The following is a 12619-nucleotide window of genomic DNA, read 5'->3' as shown; positions in this document are numbered from 1 at the left end:
CTGATGTTAGAACGTGGGCAACACAAAGGCTCCTCTTCAATAATACTGGCAATACACTGGCAAGGCAGGAGACCTGTAGACAGGAATACAGTGACGTTGATGATTTATTTTGTTTTCCTGTTTAAACAGAAAAGTTTCCTAATAGTATTATAAGGAAAGGACGGCAAACCCTCTTTAAATACCTAAAATTATACTTACTGCTCTTTACTGGAAGGGAGTATATATTTCTTTAATAAATATGCTGAGAACAGCACAGCATTCAGTTCCTATAAATTACAGGCTGTAGGAAGCTGGAGGGCTTCTCTCCTGAGATTTTTAATAAATATCCACAGGTCTGAATTTTCTTATTTATTTTTAATTAAGGGAACATTATCAAAAGTGAAGTAACAATCCAAAGAAGGAAACATAACATTTTACTTTATTTACCTTTAGAAGAAAAAAAAAAAAAAAAAAAAAAAAAAAAAAAAGAGTGACATTGCTCAACATACCTCTGAACTCTGAAATAAGTGATTTATCTTTGCATCTAGCCTAACAAGGACATATATATTTCCTGCTAGAGTCTACATTCAATTTCAAGAGGCTGCTAGGTTCAGAAATGAATGAAACATTACCTTGGCCATTCACCAGACCTTCATGTATTTCCAGGGATCTAGGGAAAACATTATGGCACTTACACAAGAGAAAGATCCTTTTTCAAAATGTTTACTACCATCCATTCCCACACATTAATACAGAAAAGTATAATTGCTCAAGAGAGCTGCATGCATATTATTTGCCATCTTCTAATATAACTATGGTATTGTGAGGGTTAGTATCATGAGTTCAGGGACTATATACAGGCAGAGATTAAAAAAGCAAACAAATTGAGCAAGGAAGACAATTGATACTGGCAAACTTCAAAAACCTCATAGCTTGATGGTACTTTGAGTAATAGGTGATTTAGAAGGAAAAGAGTGTTGATCAAATGACAATAAACAAATGTAGACACTTTCATCATTAGAATAGATGTCTCCTCAAACCATGGAAGGAAATCTGTCTTTAAAAGTAACTGAAAAGTGCAGCTGCTGTGTCAGTGTCCTTAGCTTGCAAACCTCGCAAACTAGTCTTTCATCACATTTTTTGAAGGAACTATCACTGGAGATTTCAGAAAATGGTAAATATTTACAGAATCACACAGAATAAACATTGGGGTTGGAAGAGACATCTGGAGATCATCTAGTCCAACCCACTTGCTAAAGCAGGGTCACCTAGAGGAGATTGAACAGGAATGCATCCAGGAAGGCCACAAGGGCACATTGCTGACTTGTGGTCAATCTGTTGATGACCAGAGCTCCCAGGTCCCTCTCTGCAATGTTGCCTTCCAGCAGGTCCACCCCTAACCAGTACTGGTGCCTGGGGTTATTCCTCCCCAGGTGCAGGACCATACACTTACCCTTGTTGAATTTCATCAGGTCCTTCTCTGCCCAGTCCTCCAGCCTGTCCAGGTCTTTCTGAATGGCAGTACAGCTATCTGGTATATCAATCCTTCCTCCCAGTTTTGTATCATCACCAAACTTGCTGAGGGTGCACTCAGTCTTTTAATCCAGGTCATTGACAAACAAGTTGAACACGACTGGACACAGTACTGATCCCTGGGGAACCCAACGAACTACAACCAGACTCTACACCACTGATCACAACCCTCTGAGCTCTGCCATCCAGCCAGTTCTCAATCCGTCTCACCATGCACTCATCCAACCCACACTTCCTGAGCTTTCCTATGAGGATGTTGTGAGAAACAGTGTCAAAAGCCTTGCTGAAGTCAAGGTAGTCAACATCCACTGCTCTGCCCTCTATCGAACTATCATAGAAGGTTACACGTTGATCAAATGTGATTTCCCTTTGCTGAACACATGCTGACACTCGCAATAACCTTATTTTCCTCCACATGCTTGGAGATGACATCCAGAATGAGTTGTTCCATCACCTTTCCAGGGATGGAAATGAGGCTGATTGGCCTGTGTGTACCTGGGTCATCCTTCTTGCCCTTTTTGAAGGCTAGAGTGATGCTGGCTTTTTTCCAGTCCTCAGACACCTCTCCTGTTCCCCAAGACTTTTCAAAGGTGATGGAGTGTGGCTTTGCAATAACATCTTCCAGCTTCCTCAGCATTTGTGGGTGTATCCCACCAGTGTATCCCACCAGGACCCATGGATTTGTGGATGTCCAGTTTGCCTAAACAGTCTCTAACCTGATCCTCCTCAACCTTTCCTACATATTTAATTGACAACTACATAAGTAAAGCTTGATTCACTGCTACTCATAAGAACATGTAATAGTTCATAAATTTTAAATTTTGAATGAAATTTCCAGTCAAGTGTCTTTATTTAGGCAAAATGTAATAATAGGCTAAAAGAGGGCTTTTTTTGTGTGTGGGTTTTTTTCTTTTTTTTTGTATTTTCTCCATTTCTTTGTGTTTTATATATCAAGGGTTAAATCTTTTAGTCTGTCACCTCATTTTTGAGTGGGTTTTCAAAAGTCAGCAGAGACCTGGAAAAATGTGCAATAGAACTAACCACTCTTGGGATTAAATTGGGGGGGTGAGGGAAAGTAGGTTATTGAATACCTTTTCAGTCATGCAAAGGACTTAGCAAAAGAAAGTTTTGAGTTTGGGAAGATAGGGAAGATACCTTATGAAAGAGATGGACAAGACAGTAAGGGTAGAGTCATAACATTGTTTCAATGTAGTAATTACACTGACTCTTAAGGGGTGCCAGCTGTCCATCACATCTAAAACACTTCATGCCTAACTCATGATTTAACTCTGTTCTGTGTCCTTCTGGAGGGATCTTAGTTCTCTGCTGATATTCGGGATGCATTGAAAGTCATTGGGCATAATCCATCTCCAAAGTCCCATGAAGACTTTCTACCTTTGAGTACTCATCTTTTTCTCAAGAGTTTAGTTGTGCCTGGTCTCTTGACAAATTTCAAAGTACAATGAGTCTGAAGAAGGAAGAGAACTGGATTTTCCTGTTATTTCTGAAATGCTTTAATATCCAAATCAAGGCCACACTTTGTAAGTATATCTAGTCCGTGACTAGGTCCAGAATGAGTCCACAAGAGTTTCTTCAAGGAGAACAAAAAAGCTCTTGAGTGGCAAGATCCACACGTAAGGGAGCAATAATATTTTCTATGACCTTGGAATGCTCTTTTCACAAGAAGTGCAATTCTCTGGATTTCTGTAGCTGTGAAGAAAGCATTTCATAAAGAAGTTAACTTCCTATCATTTTCAAAAATCAAGAAATACAAAGTCACAGCATTGAACATATTGCATTAACAGCACCAGCATACAACTCCGATTTTATCTGCCACAAAATTTTAGTTTTTATTCCCCAAATACCATTTTAATACCTGGAAAACAGACCTTAACCATTTTCAGTGGATAATTGAGCCATGTGTGTATTTTAGGACAAATATTGGGAAAAGTCATGTTCAATACCAATGTCTATACCATTTAAACAATGAAAGCATCAGGTAAGTAACAACATTTGGACAGCAAGTCAATATGACTATGAAAGGTCTCCAATAATGAGCAAACTCAGACCAATACACTGTTTGAGTATTTGGCCTTCCTATTGACAAAGGTTGCTTTCAATCACACTGTATCTATTACCATATCAATCATCACTCTAAATGAATACAACATGACCATTGACGAAGACATCACTTAAGCAGAGAAACTAAAGGTTCTAAAGAAGCAAATAATGAAACTTTGGTTGATCAGAGTATGAAAATTAGACTTAATACTTAATCATTCCTATTTTGTAAAGCAAACAAATTGAAGCTAAAAATGTTAACTCTATTTCTTGTTCAGGAACTTAAAATATATGGAAATTGATATCACATTTTTAATTATTAAACATAATGCAATCCAATACTTTGCTACACAAATTAAGATATGGAATTGAACTGATGAAAATGATTTACGTGCAGGATTAAAATATTGGCAGCTTTATAGAGTGAAATGTCACTATACTGCTGTACCTTCAAGTTTTACATTTCCTCCTTTGAATCCCTGTCAGCCTTCATGAACACTGGAGAGTTTAATCAATGCTTGCAGTAGCCATAACATAATACTGAATATTTAACCTGAGTAATAATCAAAGTGCTGTTTAGTACAAGTCAAAAACTCAGAGGTCATAAAATTCAAAGACTTATGAGTTCATGGTTTTGAATCATTTTTTAATTTAGAAGATACAAAACACTTGTGAAAAAAGATTTTTATTTTATTTATGTACTCTAAATGGTGGAATTCAGACTGTTGCAAATTTCTTTCAAGACAGTCAATATAAAAAAATGATATCAAGATTAGAAAGGTGAAGAAAAGACTAACATCCTGGTGTGATAGCAGTTTGCTTTCTTTATAAAACAACTTTGTGTGAAAATAAGGTATATTTAAGAATGAGGATATAAGGACAGTGGCATCACATGGAATTTAGGAAATTAAGTATAAAATTCAAGCAGACTGATACAAAGGTTGTCAAACACATGGAACTTTGGAACTAAGTTTCAGATCAAAGCCACTGGTACAAGTAATTTAAAAGATAGCTAAAATTTTGTTGTTTGTTTGCTTTTTAATAGGAACAAAAAAAAAAAAAAGGACATTTTAGCATAATGTTACAAAGCAGAGCAAAAAGGCTAAGACAAATTTGAAATTCATTAAAACTCGTTTGTCATTAAAATGGTTTAATTACCATTCTTTATTTGAATAAACAAAGTATAATTTTTCTGCCAACTTTCCAAAAGAGAACAATGTCTAAAAGAGTCCCAATACTTGTAAAAAGAAAACACTTAGAGATCACCACAATGGAAGGGACATAAAATGTTAATTTTGGTTTAAAGTTCCTAATTCGTATTTTAAAAATATCACCATCTGGATATTTTAATAAACAGGAGCACTGCAAGAAATGTGTTATGTTACAAATATATATTCTTTGTTGTATTATCCCTTCAGTACTGGACTAGATCTATGAAATATCAATGTGATTAATATTTTTAAGCAGTATTGTGCCTAGATGTACATTACAAGCATATAGAAATTTAAGAATATAGAAAGTGCTCTTGCTCACCTACTCAATCCCCTTGTTGCTACTACACTCAACAAGAAAGCCTGATTTTTCCAGCAGGTGTATCCTGCTATATCAAACGTTTAATCCACCTGTGCAAGACAGCCCATTTCAGAGCATTTATTCATGGAAGTGGTTTGCTTTACTGTCTCTAATTCCATGTCTGATCACATACAGAGTGGTAGTTTTATAACACAAAAATATGCAATACTTCAAAAAGGTTCATTAAGCTAACCTCAGTTAGGAAGGTAATTTACATTAACTGTACTTCAGGCCATCATTTTAGGCAAACATGAATAGGAAGCTGCAATATTTACCCCAAATTGATCCTTATTTTTCTCACAGCCAGCATTCAACAGGGCTGAGTGAGCAGAAGTAGGAAAGACTCCACCTCATAGTTGGAATTACTCCATCACAATAGGTAGATTAACACTGAGTGTTTCACCCCCATCCTCCATAATCACAAACTGTCAAAAGGCAGTTCTGAGAGTCTGAGCTGTTGGGCTTTGTTTCTGTCACTTTTTAAGTTTAAGCTGAATTAAGCCAAATCTTTTTCAGAATCTTCAACCTGCACTTTTATTGTGATTCATATGCAACTGCCGCTTCCCTTGAATTTCCTGTAGATTACTGCGTGTAGCCCTATGAAATACATCTTAAATGTATCTCCTTCCCAATATATTTGTGTTTGTAGTTCTGGTCCCATCCAGATTTTAGAAGACAACAGCAACAGCAGTGAGGGCAAAAAGTAATGGCTTACCTCCATTTTGAAGATGTAGAGAAGCTGGAGATGGAGGATGTTGTTTTCTACTTTTTGTCCCCATCACTCTATATGTGTTGCACATGGAGTAATGGCACTTTTTTTTCCAGTAATATGGCAGGAATGGAGATAGGATTTCAGAACCTAGGACAAAAGTGCAAAGCATGCTTTTCCCTGTTGCATCCTGCTCTGGTTTAACCCATCAGGCAACTAAACATCACACAGCCATTCACTCACTCCCTACCCCAGTGGGATGAGGAAAAGAATTGGTAATAAGGTAAAGCTCATGACCTCAGCTAAAGACAGTTTAATAGGACAGAAAATGAAAGGAAAATAATAATAATAATGCTAAAATAATATTCAAAATAAGTAATGAAAAATGCAATTGCTCACCATCCACTTACTGATGCCCAGCCAGCTCCCGAGCAGTGGCTGTTGCCCTTTGGCCAACTCCCCACAGTTTCATATGCTGAGCATGACATCATATGGTATGGAATATCACTTTGGTCAGTTTGGGTCAGCTGTGCTGGCTGTGTCCCATGCCACCTTCTTGTACACCTCACTCTCCTTGTAGGCAGAGCAGCATTGGAAGTTGAAAAGTCCTTGCCTTAGTGTAAGCACTGCTCAGCAACAACTAGAACACCCCTGTGTTATCTACATTATTCTGATTCTAAATCCAAAACACAGCACTAAACCAGCTACTAGGAAAAAAAAACAACTTTATCCCAGCTGAAACCAGGCCATGACCAAATTTAAAGCAACATCACTGCCTGAAGTTCCACTTTTGTTCTGCTCACAGAGGATGTGGACTTCAGTTTCCAAAAATATTAGAGTTTTTGCAAAAGGAAATAAATAAGATTTTTAATACAGTACATTTAGTGCACTGGCACATTAATCTCAAAGGAAAGTTAAGACTCATATACAGACAAGGTGCTGCAAAGGAAGGACGGGTAAGGAAACAATTAGTGATAGATAAAGCCACTGATGGAGGCTGAAGACCTTTAGGAATATTACAGCAATATTACAGAATTTTGTGATTAGTGTTTCTGAGGAAGTAAGTGTCACCAGAAGACGGTTGCTTTTGAGTGAAAAGTACAACATGGTACTGGCTGAAACAGAGTCAAGTGCTGGATAGGTAACAGGATCTGGAGATCAGTGAGAACAATGTAACCTGCGCCTCTCATTACAGCAAGTAGAAATGACTGGACTAGAGCAGAGGGGCAAATCAACAACTGAACAAGAATGGGTAAGAAAAATTACAGGGCATCTCAAATGTGATTTCTAGCGCCCTCCACAAGTGCTGGACATCCTGTGAACATGTCCTCCATCCTGTTCCACTTCTGCCCATTCAGAATATACCTATACCTGGCAGTTGGATGATAGCTCCTCAAGACTTTATCTCCCACCAGTGACAGTGTTTTGCGTTGCATCAGTACTTCTGACTTGTACTGCCTACTTCGTTAAGTCCAACATATTTTACACTTCCCTCTTGGAAGAGGGGCAATTTCTCCCTTATCATCCTTTTCTAAAATAAGGAGCCATTTACAAAATATATGGCCATGGTACTTCAGAGCCTGCCAAGACTTCAATATGTTATTGACATTAGAAACCAATCCAATTTCAGGTATTTCTTTATTACAATATGCCAGAAAATAATTCTGTTAGTATGTCTATTAAAATAACCCCTTCCATCAAAGTTTTATTTAGTCCTCTGATTGGTCCAGCTCTTTATTAGGATAACACAGATTGTATCAACAGCTTTCCAGACAAGTATGACCTGTCTGTTTTAAATGGGCATTTCACTTTTGTCTTCACTTATTCAGAATAGGACACGTATAATAATTTACTACATTTGACGTGGACATTCTTTGATCTCTTTTTATAATCCCAAAACACTGCAGATTTACAACAGTGAGTGGTCTTAGCCATGTGATTTCTATTAAAATCAATGAGACTTTCATGGCATGAAATCCCACAGAACCATTGAAAATTAATTATTCATAATAATAACACATTTTTCTTTCCATCTGAGCATTGCAAACATCCTTTCCAAGATTAATTAATTATGTTTCAAAAGATGCATTATACTAATGAGGCAGGCAGTTTATACCTATTTTTATGTTTGTGTGTACAGAGACAAAGCTTTTTTAGGACTGTTCAAGGAAATTTCAAAGAAACTCCCTTTGCTGGGAGTTTCACTGGTTTTGATGAACTGCTCCTAGAACCAGTGGGAACTATAGTGTAAAAGTTCTCCAGAGTATTATAGACATTTTTCTCCCAAGAAGAAGAGTTAAGGGATAAAAAGTGGATCTCTGTATAAAATATATCTAGGGCTAGAGGTCTTTTAAGATTTTCTTTTCCATAGCACACAAACCCAAAGTGACCTAAGGAAAGTCACAGTGAGTTTGTAGTCAAGTTTGAAACAGAATCCACTAGTCTTCTCAAATCCCCACTCTCAAAATTAAGAGGTAGTCCTTCTCTTAGTAAACACTGTTATCAGTTCAGATTTTTCAGTTAAGTTGCAGACTTCAGATATGCTTTTTGTTTTTCTCCATCTTTGACTGTCAGCTAAAATACAGAAATATCTTTGGGTAGGTTTTATGGAACTCAAAATAATTGTGTATTGAGTATCACCTGACTGAAACACTAAGCTATGAGCTGTGTGCTCATGGAAACAATATTGGTTTCACCCTTTGATCTGTGCAGACACCCTGCATGCAAGTACTGCTGGCTTTAAAAATGTATAAATTTTCAGGTGTCTGGTCCTCAGTTATAGCCATCTGAAAATCTCCGTATAGTCTCTGGAGAAAATTATGTACGGAATTAGGATTGGGATTCAAAACAACCAGAGCAGGTTCATGCTAAATGATAGAAAATGTTGAAGACAGCTGAATCTGAAACCCCAGTTCACCCATGGATTTAGCCCTTCTGGCTAGATGCCTAATCATAAGCCAGGTGTCACTGTCCACATTTTCCCTTTGTGAATGGATGATTGGCTTTTTCTTTTGAAACACAGGTGGAGGGAAATGTGAAGGTGACAACAACATATTGTTTCTGACAGACCTTTAATGGAAAACACATAAACAGTCCTGGGAAGCATGAGGTCTCCCAAAGAATAGTGTCCTATTAACTACAGGAGCAACAGCACTTCCCCTGGAGTTTGCCCTTCCATGGCCCAGGAGTTCCACATTCACTTTTTTCTTTTGTTCACAACGGACTCCTTTTTAAATGAATGGCAGAATAAAAATGGTCTTATTCAAGGTTATTTTGTTATTATGGTCTTACCTTAAGAAGGTAAGAGATGATAGTTTATGTCTTCTCAAGCTGAAGAGGACCTAGAACCCATGTCACTCATTTCTTGTACCTGCAACTTGAATATTAGTTACTTAGAAGGTAGGGTCTTGCACTCCATCAAGCACTTTCAAATGACAACAGCTGTGATTCTTTCATTTCATGTCAAAGTCTGGGCAGAACATTAGACCATGCCTAATAAAGCAGAGTCATAAGGGGCATAGTCCCCCAGACACTTCATCTGTAAATCCCAAATAGACTTATATATTGAGAAGGCTGCAGTTTTCTGAAGGTATGCAATAATAATTTCCTGCATGCCCGGGATAATTTTGTTAGCTGAAAAAAAAAAGTCTCCAGGTGGTTTATGACAGTTTCTGAAACTTGTCTCTCACATCTCTGCCTTATTTTCCTTTTACCTTTGAGTGAGACAAGATAGCAACACTCAGTGAATTAGGTTCCCATTGGGAGAGGCAACCTGTTCTTTAGTGCCTGCAGAAGATGAGCACTGTGGACTTATCAGAAACATAAATAGCATCTTGACTCTCTGGAAACCACAGTTTCTAGCTCCTACAAAATTCAGGTGCATTTCCCTGCTGGTGGAGTGTACTCCACATATTTTATCCTTGTTTTCATTGTATCCATACCTATAGTTCACTTTAATCTACATGACTAAGATCTCTACTCAAAACTCTCAGATGGGGGAATTTCTAGGAAAATAAAACCTAGAACTCATGTGCCAAAGTAAAAGTAGTCTCAACATCTTCAACATCTAGCACTTAATCCTTCTCAGCCACCAACAGGAATCTTTGTAGAGTTCTCTTGTTTGGTTTTCTTTTCTCCTTCTGCTCTCCATGTAATCCTCCTCTCTTTTTATATAATTTGAAAATGTCTATTCTCCATTCCAGGTCAGTTTCGTCAGAGATGGCTGGGCAACACATCCACACTGATTACTATCTTGCAAAAGATCTTACACTGGGAGTAGCTTCTACTTGAACTACTTTCTAAAGGAAAGGGAATCCTTAGATTTTCTCACAGTGTGAACTGTTCTTTAGTTCAGATGTAAAGAAGGAACAACAGTTGCAGAAAGACATAATTCCTTTTTATTAACATCAGAATAACTTTAGAATAACTTTGACCATCCTTTAGAAATTAGACAAAGAATTCAAAATGTATATACTGCAAGAGTTTATGCAAGTGATTATAGTAACACGTAACAACAAAATCAACTAGCTGTGTGATTATTATTAAACATATTCTCCTACAGTAATAAGGAATTCCAGTTAACACTTTGGAATGGCATTAAGTCTGTGACAAAGTCAAATTCTGAAATGGCAATCTCACTTTGTTCTTGTAAGTATATAGTAGTATCACTAGGGGCTGGCAAAACTTTGGCGTTACAGCATTTACCTCTGCAGCTACCTAAGCATACTATCAGAACAGGGAGTTTGTGATGCAAGGCCTGAGATTATGTTTCTCAAGCAGTTGCAAAGCCAGAAGCACAAATTACACCTGCATAAACAAAGACTAAGCTTCAGAAGGCAGTGGAAGGAACTTGCCAGTAATATGATATGCTTTTGTCTCTGCTATGCTTCTGTGCCTAAGAATATATAGTGCATTTACAACAGACTAAGTTAAAGGCAATGCATCACTCTAAACTTCAAATTTTCTTATCAGTTTAAGTCACAAGCATAGCATTAAACTTTTTTTTTTTTTTTGTATCTGACTTATTAGATTTAGAGTGTTGGTGCACTAGTTCAAGGTAACTAAACAGCTTTATTATATTAGCAATAGCCTTGCAAGGTATCTTCATTGTGTTCTGAAGGACTTAATTTAAGGAGAAGATACTATGAAACGTTCTATTTTTTTCTATTTTAGAGAGCCATAATCAGATAAATAGTGAGGAGAGACAAAAGAAGAACTCTAAGATCCTATGGGAACAAGAGCAGGAGCCATATCCTTAATATAATGGGATGTATTTCAGTATAGTAGTACAGTGCACAAAAAAAAATAATATTCTCTTTGTATTAACAATACAGCAATCTCAGAAGCACTTGTCCATGTAGCATGCTGAATATTTATCCATGTTTGTCGAGAGTTTTTAAATAGTACATCGCTATTACAAATGCTCATAGCAGTTTCTCAAATAAAAGAAGAACAACCTTCTAAATGAACCCCCTTGAATCAAACTTTTAAAATGCTATATCCTATCTTCCATGGAAGCACAAGCTCCACTTAAATACCTAATATTAAGTGATAGCATGCAGAACACAACAAAAACAAAAGAAGCAAAACTTTCACTCTTTCCATTTCGTGAGTTTGTCAAACAGGGACTAAAACATGATTTATTCTTCCTAAATTCAGCAACCTCACAGTTCTAGGTGCAAAATGAGAGGAAGCTGCTCTGCAATTGAAAATGAACAATAGATTTAAATAGCACTGAAGGCATGAAAATAGCTGGCTACAAGCCCAGAATCTATAAATAGTACCAAACTTGTTCATCATAACTCCATGAATGATGACAACATCATCAGGAAATGAAAACACAAAAAACCAGAAAAGGAATAAAAGCAATAGACCTCAGGAATCAAAGGCCAAGCTTTTCCAGAACAAGCTACTCAAGTTAGACAGCATTGCTAGGGTGGGAAAATGGCAACTAATAATGCCATGAGTCCTACCACTTAACTATGCCAGGGAAGGGGAAGGAAAAAATAAAAGGAACCAGTCCACTGCAGAATTAGTGTTATTGATGTAGATTCCTAATTTTTATGGGAATAGTGAAATGTAATGTTTATCATTTATCTTGAGCATGATGAATACAGTATGTGATTTATACAAACAAAACCTTTCACTTAGCACAGAAGTTATGACATACCCTTCCTTCCCTTTTCCATGTAAATCCTCTAACTTTTAAACAAAACCAGAAATAGCATCAATACTACACAGATTATTATTTTTTTAAGCTTTCTTCGTCAAGCTTAAGAACATAGAACTACAAACTCTGTGAAACAACGTGATAATTAGTATGAATAAAAATAACCCCAAATTATAGCAATTTATGTGGTAACAACTGGCTGCAGAGAAAAATCTTCTCTTGTATAAATACAGTATGATTGAATAAAGAGCTAGAGGAAAAAAAAAAATCAATTCACATAGATGGAAGACAAAGTACATAAAATACGTTCAAAATAAAACAGAAACAGGTAGCAGTGCTATGATACTCAGATCGGATCTCAAATGCAGAAAGGGAGCAGGATGACTTATCATATATGCTCATAAATTTGAGTAGATGATTTCATTTTTTACCATTCCCAGTTGATTTCTGAATTCGTTGCTCCCTTTGATTAGAAACTTGTTTTACAATAATTTTTGTGGGGCTATTTTCAAAGTGAGACATTATTTAATGTAAGAAAATGTGACAGGTTATAGACGGCAATATTCAAAGCCACATGGTTTGTATGTTGAAACCCT

At 36.8% G+C, this 12619-nt stretch overlaps 1 long non-coding RNA gene across 1 annotated transcript; it reads right to left on the bottom strand.

The window, feature by feature from the left end:
• Nucleotides 1-220: 220 nt before the first annotated feature.
• LOC135578655 (uncharacterized) lies at nt 221-9232 on the bottom strand. The gene is made up of 3 exons (XR_010470629.1): nt 9146-9232; nt 5861-6004; nt 221-3222 (listed from the first exon to the last, which is right to left on the bottom strand). It is a non-coding gene; the product is annotated as an uncharacterized LOC135578655 (long non-coding RNA).
• Nucleotides 9233-12619: the final 3387 nt, after the last annotated feature.

The sequence above is a fragment of the Columba livia genome, chromosome 2 (genome assembly GCF_036013475.1).
Source record: "Columba livia isolate bColLiv1 breed racing homer chromosome 2, bColLiv1.pat.W.v2, whole genome shotgun sequence".
Lineage (NCBI taxonomy): Eukaryota > Metazoa > Chordata > Aves > Columbiformes > Columbidae > Columba > Columba livia.
This window is presented reverse-complemented; position numbering and strand designations above follow the sequence as displayed.